Here is a 20426-nt window from a genome sequence, read left to right as displayed (position 1 = left end):
GGGTATCTGGACCCTCAGGGAGTACAGGAAGCTTGTCAAGGGATTTGGGGGAGTATTGATAAATATATTATCTAATTGAAATCAGTGAGTTTATTTTATTTCTTATGTGTCTATAGATGGTAAACTCTAGAATTTATTTTCCTTCATATTTGATAAGGGAATATAATGGGAAGGTTTACTGAAAGTCATGGAGTACAAGGACAGAAAAAAAATTGGGACCCCCTGGTCTAGAATTGCAGACTTTAGGCATCAATTTAGGCACATTTTATTTTATGATTACTGAAATGCCCCCTCTTCTTCTTCTTCTTCTTTCTATTTTTTTGAATAACTTGAGCAAATTACTTTCATTTTATGTTAATAGGATTATCAAGTTATATCTAGGTAGCATGACATAGGAGAAAAAAACTGTTGGACTTGGAGTCTGTGGGACTGGGTTCATATACTGACTCCACTGCTTACTTCCCGTATTGCTTAGTTAGTCTAGGTCTAATGAGAGACAGAGTAGGTGGCCTGTAAGATCCCTTTCAGTCTTAATTCTGTGATCCTATGAATTTACGTATCACAGTAGCCAGTCTATACTGTACAGTGTGCTTAATTAAAATATAAAATCCACTTTCCCATTTTCATTGCTTTTTTCTGTTGCCTTTTCAGCCCATAAATTAGAGTGGCCATCTGGAAAAAGAAGAGGAATTGAATCTTGGAGTATAATTTTTCTGTCTCATGCTTTTATGGAAATGTGGGTGCAGGAGGATGAAATGAGGTCAAAGGAAGCTTTTGGATTACAGCTGATTTTCACTTTTCTTCTTTGATGGGGAATAAGAGAGAGTTAGGTATGTATAATTTGGAATGTCTTCATGAATACAGAGTACTATACACATTCCCAGCAAGGGTTATAACTGTGGGTATGAATTTATCTTTCAGACCACAAATTCATCTGCAAATGAGAGAAAAAGAGAGACAGAGAGAGAGTAAATTTGGATGTATAAGACTAGAATAATGTTTTTCCATAGTTCCATCTAAATTCCATAACATTTCTTACTCTACTGTGCTTTTTTTCCATTTAGAATATGAAAGAAACGTACTGACTTGCCCAATGTCACACATTTTAAATGTCAGAGGTGGCATTTGAACCCCTCTCCCCTGAGTCAAGAATCAGCTTCTTTTATCACTGCCTCACTTGCTCTACACAATTCATTCTTCATTTTGGCTCTTCTTGTTCTAACAGATTTTTTAATACTTTGAGATAACGTAAGAAGGTTTACAAGTGGAGCCAGCTCTGTCTGAGAGCATGAATCACCTGCTGCTCCAGGGAACATCTTTGCTTGCAGACAGCATTAGTTGCATTAAACAGTTTTTTTCTCTGCTATTCACACGTGGAGACAATTCAGGGTCTTGAATTAATTCACTGCAACAAATATTTTATCACTGTGACTCAGTTTCATTTAGTTAATAAATCCAGTTTGACAAGCATTTAGCAAGTGCCTACCATGTGTAGGTGTGCTGTATTAAACACTGGGGGAAAGTAGGAAATGAAAAGACAATCAGTCACTGCCCTCCAGCAAGCATAATATCAGATAGACAGAGAGGCAGTATGGTGTCATAGATGGAGGGTCAGCCTTGGAGTGATCAGATTCTAGGTTCATATTCTGCCTCAAGTCTTAAACATTCAGTGCCCCAGGCACCTCTCTAAGGCTATAAGTCACAGACCAGTTGCCCATATGTCTTGGTGGAAGGAGTTTCCACACTGAGAATTCTTTATGACAAGCAAATAGCAGCTTGGGACCAAAAATAAAAAAAAATCAACAACAAAGCAAATAAATTTCAATAAATGGAAGACAGAGATATAAGATGTTATGAAAGTTTATAGGAGGGAAAACTGAGACTTAATCTCCAAGATAAATTAGGGTTTATACTTATCACTCTCTAAGACAAATTGAAGAGCAAGTGTTCTGTAATGGCAGAGGGAGTTTCCTCTCTCTCCCTGGGAGTTCCCTAGATTGATAAAATCACAGGTCAGGCTCAAACAAAACAAGATGACTTATCTATAGATAATTTCATATCATATCTGTTTCATCTTGCTGAAAAAATCAGAATCAATGAGCCTGAGAGAATGTAAACAATACATTCTCCTTTAGAGAGAAAAAACTTTCCCTTTATTTTGTGCCAGATGGTGCTTTTGGAGGGAGTGAATACTCAGGTGGAGTGAATAATTATTGACATTGGCAATTTCTGGACTGCCAACAAAGTTATATTCTGGTATTGTTTTAATTCACTGAATTAAATGGCACCCCTTCACTGAAATCCATGCTCCTGATTCAAGGAACTACATATATCTCATCACATACATAGCAGTCCCTGAACCTGTTCCCTTCTTTTTTTAAAAATTTAATTCATTTCATTTTTAATTTATGGAATAAAACAAATATTTCCACAACATGATGTGAGAATAAGAATAAGAATAAGATGATGATGATTACGCATGAAACTTCTTCCCTTTTCGGTTCAACAAGCAGACAATCAAGTTCATGGTAAAGTTAACTATAAGTCTGTCTCTGTCTCTTTTTTTTCTGTCTCCCTCCGCCTCCCTCCTTCTCTCTCTCTCTCTCTCTCTCTCTCTCTCTCTCTCTCTCTCTCTCTTCTCTCTCTCTCCCCCCTCCTCCTCTTCCTCCTCCTCCTTCTTCTCCTCCTCTTCCTCTCTAGTTAAACCAGATTCTAGACCAGTATCAAGTCAATGGACATACCTGTTCCAAAATGGGTAAGATGTATTAGCTTCAGATAATTCAGGGAGGTTTGAACAAATCTTAAATTTCCCCCTGTGTGTTTATACACTGATGACTTCATCTTCTTCTGTGGTACTTTCTCAAGAAAATAATTTAATCCCTCTAGTTAAATCTCAAGCCTTTAGAAAATTCATTTTTTTTAATCTCTTAACTCCATGCAAAATACACACAAATCCACAATTACAGCTACTTTATATCTTTGGCTCTTTGTATACCTTAGGCTCTAGTATAAGATTTCTATTTCCCTGCTGGGCATCTATAGATGGCTGTCCTATTGGCAACTTTAATAATTCACTATAGCTACAACCGAACGTACAATTTTCCCACCTCTTCACTCTGATGAAGAGTTTGACCTTCTCTTTGCAAAAACCATGCCCTCTATATCTCCCCTTTGTGGTATCCTCTCCTGTCTTCTCCAGTAGATTGTACCCTCTATCATTCCCCCCTCTCTAATCTTCAATCTCTCCCTGTCTACTGGTTCCGTTCTAGAACCTTACAAACACACCCCAGTCTCCCTCATCTTTAAAACTTCTTGACTAGATCCTAACCTAACTGATGGCTATCATCATACACCTGTTCTCCCCTTTTCCATGAATCTTTAAAATTAAAGGCATCTAGGTACCTTGACTTCTCCCATTTTCTAAAACTGCTGCAATTTGATGTCCAACATCATCATTCAACTGAAACTTCAAAATTACCAGTGATCTCTTAATTGCTAAATCTAATGGCTTTTTAACGAATCTTCGTTTTTCTTGACCTCCCTGCAATCTTTGATGCTGCTGGTCATCTCCTTCTGGATACTTTCTCCTCTCTAGGTTTTTGTGACCTTGCTCTCTCCTGGTTCTCTTTGAAACTAACCATATCATAGTCCTTTGCCAAGTCTTCATTCATGTGGCTCTGCATTGGGCTCTCTCCTCTTTTTGCTTCATTCTATCCCACTTGTGATTTTATCTTGGTAATCTCATCAGCTCCCATGAGTTCAATGATCTATGAAAGTGATTCATAAGTTCACACATGTACACTTATACAAGATACACACATACATATACACATACATGTGTGTGTATGTATATCCAGCTGTAGCTTCTCTCCTAAGCTCTAGCCTTGCTTCCCCAATTGCCTTTTTGATATGCTGACATGGGTATACATCCCATAGATGTCTCCAACTCCACATGTACAAAACAGAACTCAGTATCTTTTCCCCCAAATCCTCCCCGCTTCTGAATTTTTCTATTACTGTCAGAAACAACCACTGTCTCAGTCATCCAGGATTGCTTGGTGTTCTTTTCTGCTCCTTATTTTTAGTCACCTTACATATCATTCAATTTTGTCATTGCAACCTTCATAATATCTCTTGTTCCCTCTTCTCCACTCAAACAATCTCCACCCATTTCAGGCCCTCATTACCCCTCATCTGGACTGTTATAATAGCCTTCTAACTGGTATCTTGTACTAAAGTCTCTCTCCACTCCAATCCATCTTTATTCAGCTCCTGAAATGATTTTTCCTGAAGTGCATGTTTGTCCATGTAATCCCCTTAATCAATAAACTCTGGCTATCTATTACTTCCATGATCAAATATAAAGTCATGTGTTTGACATTTAAAACCTCTTTATAACCCTTCCAATTCCTGACCTTTCAGTCTTCTTACATTTTACTGTGATACAAACACTTTTTGGCACAGGCTTTGTCTGGCCTACTAGCCATTTCCTAAACATGACATTCTTCCCCAGTCCCTGGGACTTTCCACTGGCAATCCCGCGATATGCTTTGTCACCTCACCTTGATCTCTCAGCTTCATTAGCTTTCTCAAAGACTCAGCTCAGAGCTGCCATTTGCAAGAGGCCATCCCCAGTCACCTCAGCTGCTTCGTCTTGCCCTTTCAAATGACCTCCCCTTAGCCGTACATATATCTTGTATATACCTCGTTATTTATACATTGTCTCACGCATTAGAATGTGAGCTCTGTGAGTGCAGGGACTGTTGTGTCTTTCCTTGTGTTCTCAGTACAATGCCTCCCACCAGTAAATGTTTAATAAATACTTGTTGAATGACTGACTCCCATCAAGTCCTATGAATTTTCCTTCCATTTATCTTCTCTTCTCTACGTACACAACCAACATCCCACAACAGGTCCTCATTACTTTTGACTTATACTATTTTAATAGATTACTAAATAATTTTCTTGCTTCTTGACTCTCTCTCTACCTGCCACATAGCTGTCAAAGTATTGTTTATCTTGCATAGATCTTTAGGAATGCATCATTTAAATCTGAAATGAGCATTAGAGGTAATTTAGTCTAACCCCTCTCAACTTATAGGTTGATAAACCAAGATTTAGAGATGTCATAAGGATTCTAGATTCACAATTGGAAAGGTTTTAGAGCTCATATAGTCCAAATCCTTCATTTTATAGATGAGGAATGTGGGGTCCAAGAGGTGAAGTGACTTGTCCAAAGTCACACTGTTATTAAGTTGTAGTCAGTATTCACACCCAGGCTTCTTTATTCCAAATTGACTGCTCTCTTCCACTACCCCATGCTGTCTTTTCTGACTATGTCATTCCCGTGTTAAAAAAAAAATCTGTCAATATCTCCCTTTTACCTATAGGATCAAACTCCTTAAGGTCTGATTCCAGCAGACCTTGAAGGATTTATTTCATTTTACTTTTTAAAAATATACTGTATATACTCAGAGTCCACAGTGGACTGCTAACTGTAACCCAGTTTCACCCTGAGCTCTCCCACCTCCATACGTTTGTACAGGTCTTCCTCCCATGCCTGGAAAGCACTCTCCATATCTCCTTCTATTGCCATCATCTTTGTCATCTTCTTCATCCTTCTCCTTCCTCCTCCTCCTTCTCCTTCTTCATCTTCATCATCATCATCATCGTCATCATATTCTTATTCTTATTCTGCCTCCTTCTCTTTCCTCCTCCTCCTATTAATTTCTTTCTTTCCTCTTCTCCTCCTCTTTCTTCTTCTTCTTCTTCTTCTTCTTCTTCTTCTTTCTTCTTCTTCTTCTTCTTCCATCTGATGTCACCTATTTCTTCTCAGGCTGAGAAAAAGTAGCCCTTAATGCTTCTGTGTTACTTTGTTTAAAAATATGGTAATAATAAGAAAGGAAAAGGTTATGTCCGTTTTCTACCCCAATCACAGTTTTTGATTCATAATATCGAAACACAATCCTAGTTTCTTTTTAACTGCAGAAAAACAAGTGCCCACTGTTCCCGTGGGCAATGAGAACACACCTGCGGTGGGCAGACATTTTTCTCTGGTTGTAATCATTTCCTTTCTCATAGAAAATAACAGATGCCTCTTTCCTCACTCCAATACTCCAGGGGCAGAAATACCAAGCAGGAAATTTGCTGGGCACATTTTGACACTCTTTTGAAAAAAAAAACATGACTCATAATACATTTCCTCAATAACTCTAGGTTCACCAAACCCCCTAAATTGTTTAATCAGTTGTTTAAAATATCTCTTTTTGTGTTTCCTTTATGGACACTGACTTTGTTTTGACCCAAGTATAGAAATAAAACACTTTAAAATCTCAGTTGTAGTTTATTTAGCATTTCTAGAGACCTTTGTATTTGCAAAGGCCTTTACAGCCAGTAACATGGAATAATTCGCCAAAGTGACATTAAGAGCCATTAAAATCTCTGGGTGAGGATAGGGGAAGTACTTCATTACCAGACCCTTGTGACTTTTTCAAATGTGTCCCTTGTGTCAGAGGCTCCCTCTTGACAAGAACACCCATGCTAGACATTGGGGATTTTTATTTCTATTCCTCTAGAATAACCTAAGGGTTATTCTATAACCCTTAAACTTCTGCATCTGACACTTCCGCCCCCAAGAAGTTGTCATCAGCTCGTCTTCAGTAGTTCTTGAGTCACAAGGCTTACAGAATGAACAGATTAACTTATAGGTCAAGAAAAATAAATACAACACTTCACAGCACCTCTCAAAAATAATATCCTTAAGTGACTACCACTTTCCCCAAAACTTGGATGGCAGATATCAAGCACTGATAGTCACATCCATGTGGTAGGGGAGTTCTCCATGCTTCTGAGGTATCTCTTCATATCTAGTCTCTCTTGGGCTACTTCACAGCAGAAGTCCCTGCTTCACAATTATTCCGAGCATTGGCTCAGTGTTGCTCTGCCTAATGCCCTCCAGCAGATGGCACTGGTCCTCTTTGGCTATTTTACAGAGTTTTACCTTGGCCTTGTGTCCTCTTCCATAGGACCCAGCTTGGAGACTCAGGGCTCCCCAAGGCTGACTCCAGTTCCTTACAAAGGATTCTTATATGGTTATGTCTCTTTCATCATAATTCTGAAAGCCACTAAACTCCCATGAGCATCCCAGCCATCTTGTCAGCTTCCTGGAAAACTCTGGAGTTTCTTCCTCTCCCCAATTTCCTATAGCTAGGAGATTGCAAGGAAACTCCATCAAACCTTGGACATTCCTGTAGTATCTGGGTTAGGAAGATGGTGGGGGCTATGTACTTTCCCTTTCCTTTCCCATCTCTTCCTTCAAAACATAGTGGCAGGTATACTACAAAAAGTATATGGGATGGCTGACTTTCTTTTTCAAATTCAATTTAACTTTTTCATTTCTTAATTTTTTATTATTAAGAACTTAATAAATATCAATTAAGAAGAACTTACCTTTATTAAAAGAACAGGAAAAAACAGATTTCATATGGAGTCATGTACCTCTACTATGTACAGTCTGAATTTTTTAAGTGTCTGCTAAACCTGACATGATAGTTCCAATGCTGTCCTACTTTTTCGTGTACCTTTCTCAACACCTTTTTACTCTCATCTGGGCATTTTAAAAGTGTTTCATTAAGGATAGCTCTCTTGGATCACTGATAATTGTTTATTTGAGTATAGAAACATTTCATTTCAACCATTTTTGATGCAAAACTTTAAAAATACATTATCTACTTTATCATCCTAATAAAATAAATAAATATTTATTAAAATACTATATACATGGTGTTTTCTAGAGATAGGACATAATTGCTGCCTTCAAGAAGCCTACGCTCCATTTGGGGCTGTAAGTTACATGCACAGAGAAATAATTCAGATAGAATATAATAAGAGAGATAGAAAGTGCTATAAGAGTTAAGGGAGAAGACATCACTTCTGGATCATACAATAAGAGCTTTAAGATCAAGATGGCAGCGAACTGGCCATTGAAGGAGCAACCAAATTTTATCAAGTTCAGAAGAAGTCATAAATATGACAGAAAGCTCCATGGATGTGCAGGGGAAGATAGAAAATTCAATTTGTCTGTATAAGGTGCAATAGTGTGAGAAAAGATGGGAAAGGTTGGAGTCTCCAGTTGGCTTCTACAACTAGAGCTTAGGGTAGAGCCAAATTGTGGAAGGCCTTAAATATATCTAAGCTTCTGGAGATAATGAATAATCACCAGATGTTTTTGAATGGGAAATTGCATTAGTGTGGTGAATCCAGCAGTGGTATATACACAACGGATTGAAGAAAAGGGAGGATAGAACTGACATCTAGTTTGGAGGTTATTGCAATAGTTCAAGTGACACAGAATCTCAGAGGAGGAAGGTACCTTAGGAAGCATCTTAACTAATTCTTACCTGAAAAATAATTCCTACTATAACATATCCAGTAAGTGTTCACTTAGTCTTTGCTTACAGACCTCTAGTGATGGAAGATATCACATATATGTGAGGCAGCTAATTCCATTTTTCATCAGCTACACTGGTTAGGAAGACTTTTCTGATATCAAGCATACACACACACACACACACACAGTGTGTGTGTGTGTGTGTGTGTGTGTGTGTGTGTGTGTGTATGTATCTTTGTAACATCCATCCAGGAGTGTACTGGTAAATGTTTAACAATCAGCTCTCAGGGGGAGGGGGGAGGAGAAGCAACAATGACAAATTTTTAAGTTTAACATGCCATTATAAAAATTTTCTCCATCACTTAAATCTAAACAATTGATGAAATAATAAATTAAGCCATGATTTGTAGTATTTTCTAATTTCTTCATTATAAATACTCACCCTGAACATTTAATAATCAGCTCTCAGGGGCTGGTAGGAGCTGGTTCTCATTGCTCCTGGTTCTTCCCTTCGAGGTCAAACATAGCAAATCTAATCTGTCTTCCACATGACAATCCTCCTTCCTGACATCAGTCCCAAATGAACAGATATTGAACAATTTTGGATTTATTTACTTCATATTTAGTTCTTACATAATTACAAATATGTACTTATTGTCTCTCCCATTGGGATGTAATTTTTTTCATTCCTTATACTGTACTAAAATCCCTAGTGACTCGCACAGTTGTTGATATGTACCTCACTTAGGTATATTAAGTACTTAATAAATGCTTTTTGATTGATCACTTGATAGTGAAGTACTTGAAACAAAGTTAGTGTCTATCTATTGGAAATGGTTAAACATATTATGATATATAAATGCAATAAAGTGCTATTGTGGTATAAGAAATCATGAGCACAATATGTACAGATGAGGATGGGAAGACATCTGAATTGATTCAGTATGAAGCACAAACAAGAAAACAATATGCAGGATGATTGAAACAAAATAACCAAAACAGAAAACTGCAAAATTGTGATGACTGAGCTTGTCTCCAAGGAAGAATTATAAGAAATCATTTTCTCTGGTTTTTTCCCCCCAGAAGCAAAGTGCCATGGATGTAGACCAATGCATACAGCATCAGACCTTTTTTTTTTTTGATGTTGGTTAATTTAAATCCTCTAACAATATGCCAACTTCAACATTGGACAAGGATATCATATTTACAGTACCAACAGTGAAATTAATGTTTATTGATGGTGTAAATATTGTGTGATTCTATGATTCTGAGTGGAAATAGGTAAATATTGTTCTCAGTTTCAAAAAGGGGAATGATAATGGCTTCTTCAAATGATAGATTGGTGAGCTTGATGATGATTCTTGGCAAAATTTTCCAATATACTTTTAAAGGAATTTTTAATAGAATAGGCTGTGAACACTCAGAAAAAGAAATGGTGATCATTATGATCCCATATGAGTTCTTCAAGAACTAATAATATCAAACTAACTTCATTTCCCTTCTTATTAATTTTTTAAAACAAGATTATAACATGAATAGAATGCTGTGGATGTAGAATACCTTATTTTTAGGGATGTACTGGACAGTGTTTCTCACAATATCTTTGCAAAATATTTTAGGAGGCTCATAAACTTAGGAAATTATATCTTTATTTACACTAATATTTAACTGAAATTTAGAACATCCTTCAATTATGAATTAAAAAACAAAAACATTATTCTTAGTAGCTTCCATAGGCTTCAACATAGTATCAAAGGAGTCTATGGCAAAAAAAACAATTAAGAAACTTCATTATAAATGGAGAAATGTGAACTAGAGAATAATACAGCTACATATCTTTATAACTTGTTGAAAGACCAGATAATCACAATAGTGATTAATGAATAGACATCAGCCTGGTAGGAGGTCTGTAGTGAAGTGGCCCAAGGAATCTGTCTTTGGCCCTGTTATATTCAGCATGTGTATCAATCATTTGGATTATGACATAGATGGCAGACTTACACAATTCCTGGGTGATGCCAAACTTGGAGGAAAAGTTAAAATACTGGATGATTGAACCAAGAGCCAAAAAGATCTCAACAGTCCAGAATGATGATTTGAATCTATGAAGATGAAATGAACCAGAGATAAATGTAAAATCCTACAGTTGTGTTCAGGAAAATCATCTGCTCAATCACCTGTTGATATAAGGCTAGAACAATTCATGCAAAAAAGATCTGGGGGTTTTAGTGGACTATAAGCTCAAAATGAGTCAATAGTGTGATATGGCAACCAATAAAGCTCATGTGATCTTAGGTTACTGTAACAGAAAAATAGTGTTCAGACTAAGGGTAGTTGTATTCCTTTTGTATCCTGCCCAAGTTACATTCTATCTGGAGCATTATGTTCAATTTTGGGTTCCATAGTTGAGGAAAAACATTGACAAACTGGAACATATATCCAAAAGAATGCAATTAGAATAGTAAAGAGACTCAGAATTATGTTACATAAGAATTTGTTAATGGAACTGGTAAAACTGAATCTGGAGAAGAGATGATTGGGGGAGAGGGGGTGGAGTCAGGGCATGGTAACTATCTTCAAAAATCTAAAGGGCCGACAACCCTGAGAAAGAGGGAGTAAAATTGTTTTGCTTGGTCCCAGGGGGTAAAATTAAGCTCAGTAGGTGGCTTGGGAAAAACAGGTTTAACTCCATGAAAATGATCTTGATAAGTAAAGACATCCCAAAGCAGCAGAGGTTGTTTGGAAAGATAGTGACTTTCCCAAGACAGGAGATATTCACGATCTATGACTACCTGCTGAGAATGTGATAAAGTGAATCCTTATTCCAGCACAGGTTGGACTAGATGCCTTCTGAGATCACTCCCAAGACTGAGGAATTATGATTCTAAACTGGGAAAAGAGGTTTTGACTTTAAATAAGGAAACACTTTCTAACAATTAGAATTGTTCAAAAGAATGACAGGCTTCCTTAAGTGATGAATTCCATATCCCTAGAGGGCTTCAGAAGGGAACTGAATGAGCACTTCTTGGCAGTGTGATAGAATGGATTCCCACCCAGATGTGCATTGGATTAGATGACCCCTGAGCTTCATTCCAAATTTAGGTGCTATGATTCTATGAACTTAGAATTAGGTCTGTCATAGCTATCGGATCTTGGGGAAGCTATTTATCCTTCTTGAGACTCAGTTTCCTCATCTGTAAATGAGCATAATATAATCTTCCTTATCTACCTTTCAAAGCCCTGTGTAAATATGCTATCATTACTACTGTTTCTTCATTAATACAATTAATATTACTTACTTTAATGACCACATCTCCTTTCCACATAAATCTCTTTTCAGAATATGAATTTTAAAATGTCTTTCACTACTATTAAAATTCTACTTTGCATTTGTGGAGTCTCTTATGGTTAGATCTATTTGATACCTCAACCTTCAATTAGCCACAGAAAAATCCAAACTAATTTAACATTCCCTTCTTCATCATAGCTTACATTCATAATATTCTCTGTTATTACAAAGTAAATTCACGTAAATTTTCTCATTTTAGCTATACACCAGCCCTGAAAGTAGCATTATGTCCATTTTATAGAAGAGAAAATCAAGGCTTAGAGAAGTTGTGTTTAGCTCAAGGTAACATGACTAGTGTCATGGGGCAGCTAGGTGACAAAGTGGAAAGAGTGGCATGCCTGAATTCAGGAAGACTTATTTTCATGAGTTCAAATCTGGCCTTGGACACTTACTAGGTATGTGACCCTGGGAAAGTCACTTAACCTTATTTGCCTCATTTCCTGATCTGTAAGATGAGGAGAAGGAAATGGCAAACCACTCCAGTATCTTTGCCAAGAAAACCCAAAATGGGGTCACGAAGAGTTGCACACAGCGGCAAAACAACAACACATGACTAGTAAGTAGAGCTCAGGACTCAGACTCAATTTTCCCAACTCCAAATCCAGCCCTAAAAGTTTTACAATAGAATTCTAGCACCTTTACCTTAATAAAGTCAGTCAAATCATAGGATTGTAAGAATTAGAAAGGGACAGAAGGCAAGTCCATTCATTTTATGGATGAGAAAGCTGAGTTCCAACACAAGTGAAGTGATTTGTCTGAAGTCAGGCAGGTAGTAAGTAATAGAAATGACAGTTGAACCCAGGTTGTTTGACTCCTAATCCAATGTACTTTCCACTACTACCCCCATACTGCCTCTTACAGTCTTCAACTTATTTGCACAAACAAGAAAACTCTTCGTCTCTAATGAAAAACTGACTTTAACCTCACAGGGCAATTTCTCAAACAAAATTTGCTTGGAAACATTATTTTATAAAAGTAAAAAAAAATACACACACATGTGTAAACATATATATCAAGTGACTCATACTATGTGTCAATTAGAAGCAAAATGCCTTTTGTTAAGCAATTGCCGTAACTCTTCATTTTCACTTAGTTCCTGATGGACCTTGCTTAGAGTGACCCCAACAAGCCTATGCAGCCACAGCAGGAACATAAAAGGCAATTGACCATTACTGCATAAATCAGGCCAGGCTGTCAAGTGCTTAGCAACTCCAGGCAGGTTCATAATTACTTTTTTCTCTCCTAACTCCTTACCTTTGGATGGAATATCTGGGAACTGAGCAAAGGAGTAGGGAGGCAAGTCCTAGACTCAATCCAGGGGCCAACTTGGCTTTTATGAGAGCCTCCCAGTAAAGGTTTCCAGATTTTAGTGGCCCTTATACAAAGACAATTTTCTTGCCCAGTTTGATGCTATATCTTTCCAAAGAGAGCAAGCAGAAATGTCAAAGACATACAAGCAGCCTCTGCATGGCAAGGGTGGGGGTAAAGGGACTGCAGATGGAAAATTATTATTTTTTTCCAGGCTAACAATGGAGAAGGATTTCTTTTTGAAATCATTACATTGGTGGCTGTGAATTTAAGTTTATACCACTGGGGACAATAATTCTGAAATCTGGATGCTTGGGATGTTTAGACTCAACATAGAACACACACCTTTTCTGCAGGCTCTGTCAAAGGAACCCTCTGATGGGCTGTGGCAATTGCTTTCTTAACTGCTTCCTCTTTTCCTTTCCACCCTTTTTTAATAATACAGCTCTTCTTCTCTGGGCTGTCGCTCCTCTCCCACCCCTCTTTGTGTTTTTCTCATAATAAACTACTAAAAATCCAGCCAGAGTGCTGTTCCCAAAGGCGTGCCATCAGAATAACTAGGCTTTTTATTAGGAAAATGATTCACCCAAAGAAACCAAATTTAAAAGTTCAGAGAGAATGCTTTAAATATATATAAAGTTTTTAAGTGTATATCAATGTGTGACAAAGAGAGGGATGGGGGAGACAGGGTTAGAATCTTTGTTAAGAGGAGAATGGAGTTATGTGCATTGCCCCCTCCTCCCACCAACCCCCTCTAGAATCTGAGTTACGGTTTTCCAAAAGAAGAGAGAAAAGAAGCTTGCATGCTTTCTCTTAATCATTTATTAGTACTTAAAATGACTACATGGAATTTTAAGGAAATTTTAACATAAAGGAGAGTCTTCCTTCCCTCTCCAATTTATAGAACAAATTCTCTAGATTTAGAAGTAAAGGCCCAAATCATTGTGGTGGTGGTGGTGGAAGAGGAGAGGTTTGTACCTGAAACAAGGGACACCGTTTTACTTCTGATGCAAATACAACTGAATCAATTATTTCTTGCTTTGTTGAATACTATTAAATTGTTAGTTCCTAGAAGGCAAGTTTTGTAATCTATGCTTAAATAGTAGACATTTAGAGTTAAGACAACTTTTAGAGGACTTCCAAGGGTGAGGAACCTGCAGCCTTGAGGCCACATGTGGCCCTCTAGGTCCTCAAGTGTGACCCTTTGTGAATTCAAACTTCAGAGAACAAATCCTTTTATTAAGGGCACTCTGGCGTAGACCCTAACCCTGTCATTCCACAGATTAGAAAAATGAGACCCAGAGAGATGAACTGAGTTGAACAAAGCCACAGAGCATATAGGTGGTAGAGCCAGGATTCAGATTCAGGTCTTCTAACTCTCAGTTCACATCTATTTTCCCTGCACTATATTGAACCAGATGACTGAACAAAACAAATGAACTATTTAACCAAGCATTCAGTAGGGAAAGAGGTGGAGTGATGTCACAGACCTAGTTTTAGAGTCACAAGGACCTCAATTCAAGAATCTCCTTTGGAATACATTGGTTGTGAGACCCTGGACAAGTCACTTATCAACTCATCAACTTCAGGAAACTCTAAAGAACAGAACAGTTGCAGATGATCTAACTTGGCATGGAATTGAAAGAATTATTTCAGTGGAATCATAGGTATAGACCAAAATACAGAAAAGAATTGGTACTTGGGGTGTTTGGACCAGCAAATATCTACAGCACATATTCTCTCATATATAGGGCTGTCGTGACATTAGTATATTTAGATAATGCAGGTTTTGTTGTACTTTAAGCCAGCATTAAAATGAACTTTTACAACATTTGCTCCTATTTATTGGCTTTCTTTTCTCTTCTTCAATTTACCAATAAATAATAATTTATTAAGTGCTTATCATGTTCCAGGTACTATGTTACTAAGAAAAAGTGACAATAGTCCCTGCCCTCATGGAACCTAACTTCTAATTGGGGAGTGAAAAAAGTATGTAAATAACTACATGCAAGATATTGTTGTTCATCCTTCATTTTTGAATAGGACCAATGACATCACAGGATGATGTCATGACATCACAGGGCAATGTCTTGACTCACATGTGAATTGGATTTAAGTGAGGCAAAGTTGTACGAAGTCATCAGTCTTACTTTCTCTTCCAGAGCCATCAAAGTCCAGTGGCGAGATGCAAGATGACTGGCAATGGCCCAGAAGGCCACCCAGGAGGTGACCCTAGCATCAGGCTCTAAGCACTCTATCGAACCTACTTTAGCCATTTTTAGGACCATTGGAACACATTGTTTTCATCCACCCATTTTGTCTTGGGGAAGTCTTCACATGCTTGGGGTAGACATGCCCCTGATTCACCACCGAGTTTGAATCCTGTCAGTTACCCTCAATATTATTTAGCCCATCTGCAGAGAGAGTTTTACTGGGGTGTGGCTGCTGCACATGTTACAGCTTCTTGGAGTCAAAGTGACAGCTGAGTGCCATGTGGACACCAAAAATGGGTGAGAAGCCCTGTAAAGGGCTCAACATGCCCTCACACTAGAGGTGCTAATCCTCCTTGAACAGTCCATGGACCCCTATATGCAAGGTACATAAAGAGTAGATGGGAAAAAGCCTTAGAAGGAAAGTCACTAGAAGCTGATGAAAATCCTCCTACAGAAGGTGATGTTTGAACTGAGTCTTGAAGGAAGCCCATGAAGCCTTAGGAAGTGGAGGTGTGGAGGGAGAGGATTTCAGGCATTGGAGATAGGTTGGCAAAAATACTGAGATAGGAGACAGAGTGTGAGAAACAGTGAGTAGGCCTAGGCTATTAAAGGACCACTTGCAAATATGGCTGCATCAGATTGTATGTGAAGGAGAGAATTGTGTAAGAAGCCTGGAAAGATAGGAAGGAGACAGGTTTTGAACAGCTTTAAATGACAGAGGAGTTTATAACTAGATCCTGGAGGTATTAGGGGGCCCTTGGAATTTATTGAGGTGGAGAACAACGTGGTCAGACCTACACTTTAGGAAAATCACCTTGATAGCTTGATGGAGCATAGATTGGAGAGAAAAGAGGCTAGTGGCACAGAGACCAATCTGGAGGCTGTTGCAATCAATTTATGTGAGAGTTATTGCATGCTTGAGCTAGGGTGATGGTCATGTAAGTGGAGAGAAGGGAAAGTATCTGAGAGATATTGTGGAGAAATAAGCTGCATGATTTGGTAACTGATCAGATATGTGGTGTAAGTGATGGTGAGGAGTAGAGGACATAACCTAAACTGTGAACTTGGATGTCTAAAAGGATGGTGGCAGCACTGGCCCCGGAATCAAGAAGACCCAAGCTTAAATCTGGCCTCAGACACTTGACACTTACTAGTGTGATCCTGGGCAAGTCACTTAACCCCAATTGCCTCACAACAATCAATCAATCAACCAACCAATTAATTAATTGAAAGGATGGGGTTGCAGTAACAGCAACACTGTGATGATCATCTATAAATAAACTTAGCTCTTGTCAGCAATACAATGATCTAACACAATTTAAAAGAATTTACGATAGAAAATGCTATCTATATGTAGAGAAAGAACTGATGGACTCTGAATATAGATCAGAGCATACCATTTTCACTTTATTTTTTCATTTTTTCTTTCTGTTCTGTTTCTTTTTTCACAATATGATAAATATGGAAACATGTTTTACATGACGGCACATATATAACCTATATCAAATTGCTTACCATCTTAGGGAGTGGGAAAGGGAGAGAGGGAGAAAATTTGGAACTAAAGTTTTATAAAAAATAAATGTTAAAAATTGTCTTTATATGTCATTGGAAAAATACTATTAAAAATAAAAGGATAGTAGTGGCCTACATGGTAATAGTGAAGTTCACAAGAGGAGTAGGTGTAGGGGAAAGATAATGATTTCTGTTTGAATACATTGAGTCTGAAATACCCATGGGACAACCGGTTCAAAATGTCCAACAGGCAGATAGTGAAACAGGACTAGAGTTCAGAAGAAAGATGAGGGCCTGATGTATAGATCTGGAAACTGTCCTCATAGACATGGTCTTTGAACTTATAGGAGCTGATGAGATCATTAAGAGACAGTAAGAGAAGAAGGGACCAGGTCAGATTCTTGTAGGACACCAATGGCTAGTGGATGTGACATAGATGAAGATCCAGCAAGGGAGACCGAAGTGGTACACTCAGAGAGGCAGGAGGGCAATGATATGAAAGCCTGCCATTCTCTTCCTCCTATGTCCCCCAGACATAGGACTTATTGGGATTCAGGAGTCCTAGGGAATGTCCAGTTTGGTTGTTTTGTTCCTTTCTTCAGTTCCCCTTTGAACAATCAAAGGAATGCCCATTTGATACTCAGCTCACTGGATGATGAGGCAGAAATTCTGGGCATTTTTTGGACCTGAAACTCATGCTGCAGGGAATAGACTTGTAATCTGAGTAGACTCAGTGAATGTAACTGTTTCCTGGCTATCTTGTTATTGGCAGGAGCCATAACCTTTCCTGACTACACCCAGGGGTGGAGAACTTGTGGCCTAGAGGCCATATATGGCCCTCTAGGTTAGGACCAGATTTTCAGGAGTTTGGATCCAAGTTTGTATTCAGTCAAAGGGTCACACTTGAGGACCTAGAGGGCCACATGTGGCCTTGAGGTAGAAGGTTCCTCATCCCTGAGTCTTAGCCTTATTCACCCTCAGCATGGTGAGTAGAACTAATGGCCAGGTCTAGCAAGAAGAAGTTAGCTGCCATGCATTCCATATATTCTAGTGACTTTGAGCATGGTACCCCTCTGCCAGATCTGTATCTTTTCCTTTACTTCTTGTTGCCAAACCCAAGCAAGTCCTTAATATTTCCAGCAGTGAAGGAGGGTATGGGGGAGAGGACTTTTGGTTAACTTTTGGTTCACATAAAATCAGTGATCTCATGCATTTATGGCATTCTTCAATGCACTGATCTTCCTGTGTAGACATAGGCTATCTTCCATGGTGATATTATTCCCTGAGAAATCCAGCAGAGAAATGTATACCCTTTTACGCAAACCTCAAAAACATTGTTTACTTTTGCTTGAGGAAGCATTAGTTTACTTATGACATAGCTTCCAACCTAGAACAAACAAGGATGTCCAACCAAGAAATCACAGATGTCTTGTAAAAGATGTAAAAACAGAAGGTTCCTGTCATCCTTGGCATTTTCCATGAAGGTAATGACAAACATTCTTTAATTCTTCAACCTCCATATCATTTGTCTTCTTCCTCTTCCTCTCCCAAATAAAAACATAAATCTGCTTCCAGGATTTTGACTCTGTATAGACTGTTTCCTAGTCTATCTACCTTCAGCTCTTTTCCCTTCAAATACATTCTGTATTATAACCATATTAATTTACTGCTAAAATGTCTTCAATAAGTCACTACTGCTTAGGAAATGTTTAAGTTCCTTCATTTAATGTTCAAGATACTCAATGGCTCCCCACAATCTGGTCCTAACCTACTTTTCCAACATCATCTCCCACTGTCCTCCTATATTAATCCTCTGCTCCAGCCAGATTTGCTTTCTTTTCCCGGAAAACACTTTGTCCTTTCTCTACTGAATCTATATTCAAATCATTCTCCCTTCTTAATAATTTACTCCCACTTTCAAATCCACCTATTCAATACGTGCCCATTTTTTCAATCCCAACTAAAGCCTTATTTCCTTTTGGAGGGCTTTCCCAAATCACCACACCTCACAGTAATCTCTTCCTTCTCAGAATCACTTTAGTACTTAAGATCATAGGCTTTTCAATTCAGAAGGGATCTTGGAGATTATCTAGTAGAGCCTCATCATTTTAGAGATGAGAAAACTGAGGCCCAAAGAAAATGAGTACTTTGCCCAAAGTCACTGGTAAGCAAGTGGGAAAGCTTGGATTTTAACAATATATTGCTAAATTCAGTGTTCTTTCCATGAAACCACCCTATCCCCACTTATTGTCGGGATCACTCATTTATCACTTAATGCTATCCTGCTTTGTGTTTTTTATTTTGCATTTATGTGTGGCTTGTCTCTTTGACTTGGTTAATAAACTCCTAAGGGGCATCAATTATTTCTTCTATTTAACTGGACCCTCCAAAGCACCTATCACAGAGCCTAACAAATATTGTCAACTTGGAACAGTCAATGCTGGTAAGGAGCAAACTCCCTCTGGTGACTGATTTTCCTGAAACTTCCCTGCTCTTTACCCAGAGTACATCAAGTCACCATGAGGTTTGAGAGTCTAGACTGGGGAGTTGTGAAACACAGTGGGCACAGAGCCCATAGGGATCTGACCTAGTCTACACACTGGTGGGAAAGTGGCGTGCAGCTAGCTATTCAACCACCAGCTCAGCACAAATCACAGGAAATGTTCAAATGGAAAGTTTAAAGCCCTCTAGGATGGATGCAAATATGGCCAGCTCTTCATAATTTCCTCCTCCCTTTCCAGTCTTCTTAAACACTAACCCCCACCTCCAGGCCCCCACAACATAGTCTGTGATCCAGTGACACTGGACTTTTTGCTATTCCTTAAACAAGACATTCCATCTCCCAATTCTTGACATTTTCACTGACTGGCCTCCACGCCTGGAATGCTCTCCCTTCTTATCTCCACCTCCTGCCTTTTAGCTTCCTTCAAGTCCCAACTAACGTCCCACCTTCGATAGGGAGCCTTTTCAGATCCCTCTTAATCTAGTGCCTTCCCTGTGTTGACTATCTCCAATTTATCATGTACACAGCTTGTTTGTATGTAGTTGATTGCTTGTTGCCTCCTCCACTAGACTGTGGGATTCTTAAGGACAAGGACTGTTTTGCCTTTCTGTATTTCCAGTGCTTAACACAGTACCAGGCACATAGTAGGCATTTAAATGTTTATTGACTATTAGAGGAAGACCATCAGATATGTCATAATTTACTGTCCACTGAAATATATAAAGGAAACAACTCTATAAATCGTTGTGGCATAAACACTTATAAAAATTAATTTTATAAATGTAATATAAAATGTAAATTGTAAAAATGTAGTTCATTTATGCAAAAACTCATTCCAGTAAGTTACACAGTAACCTATCTGCTAATTATAACCATAGAATTGCCTGGAGCTCTTTCTAAACTTCACTTTCTAGGTTAGTGACTCTGCCATAGTTTTGTGGCTAATAACTGTCAAAGGCATACTTTGAACCTGGACTTTCTGACACCAAGGCAGGGATACCATGTGGCATCACTGGAAGAATATTGGTATTGGTATTGGTATTAGTGGGCTTCTGTGGCAGGAGCAGCTTGGAATCAGCCTATGGTGTTTACAATGATAAAAGTTCACATTTATATAGCACTTGGCACAAAACAATCTTGGGAGTTTATCAT

General features: G+C 38.3%; 1 long non-coding RNA gene across 1 annotated transcript in view; it reads left to right on the top strand.

Moving 5' to 3' along the window:
- Window positions 1-20426, top strand: part of LOC114044092 — a 69575-nt gene that overhangs the window by 2932 nt on the left and 46217 nt on the right. Inside the window, exon 2 of the long non-coding RNA XR_003569172.1 lies at window positions 652-830. This is a non-coding gene — a long non-coding RNA (uncharacterized LOC114044092). The remainder of the gene's footprint in view (window positions 1-651; window positions 831-20426) is intronic.

Source organism: Vombatus ursinus, unplaced genomic scaffold, assembly GCF_900497805.2.
Source record: "Vombatus ursinus unplaced genomic scaffold, bare-nosed wombat genome assembly UNPS02014772.1, whole genome shotgun sequence".
NCBI classification, from domain to species: Eukaryota; Metazoa; Chordata; class Mammalia; order Diprotodontia; family Vombatidae; genus Vombatus; species Vombatus ursinus.
Note: the sequence above shows the minus strand (reverse complement) of the source record. Positions and strands in the feature narration are given on the sequence as shown.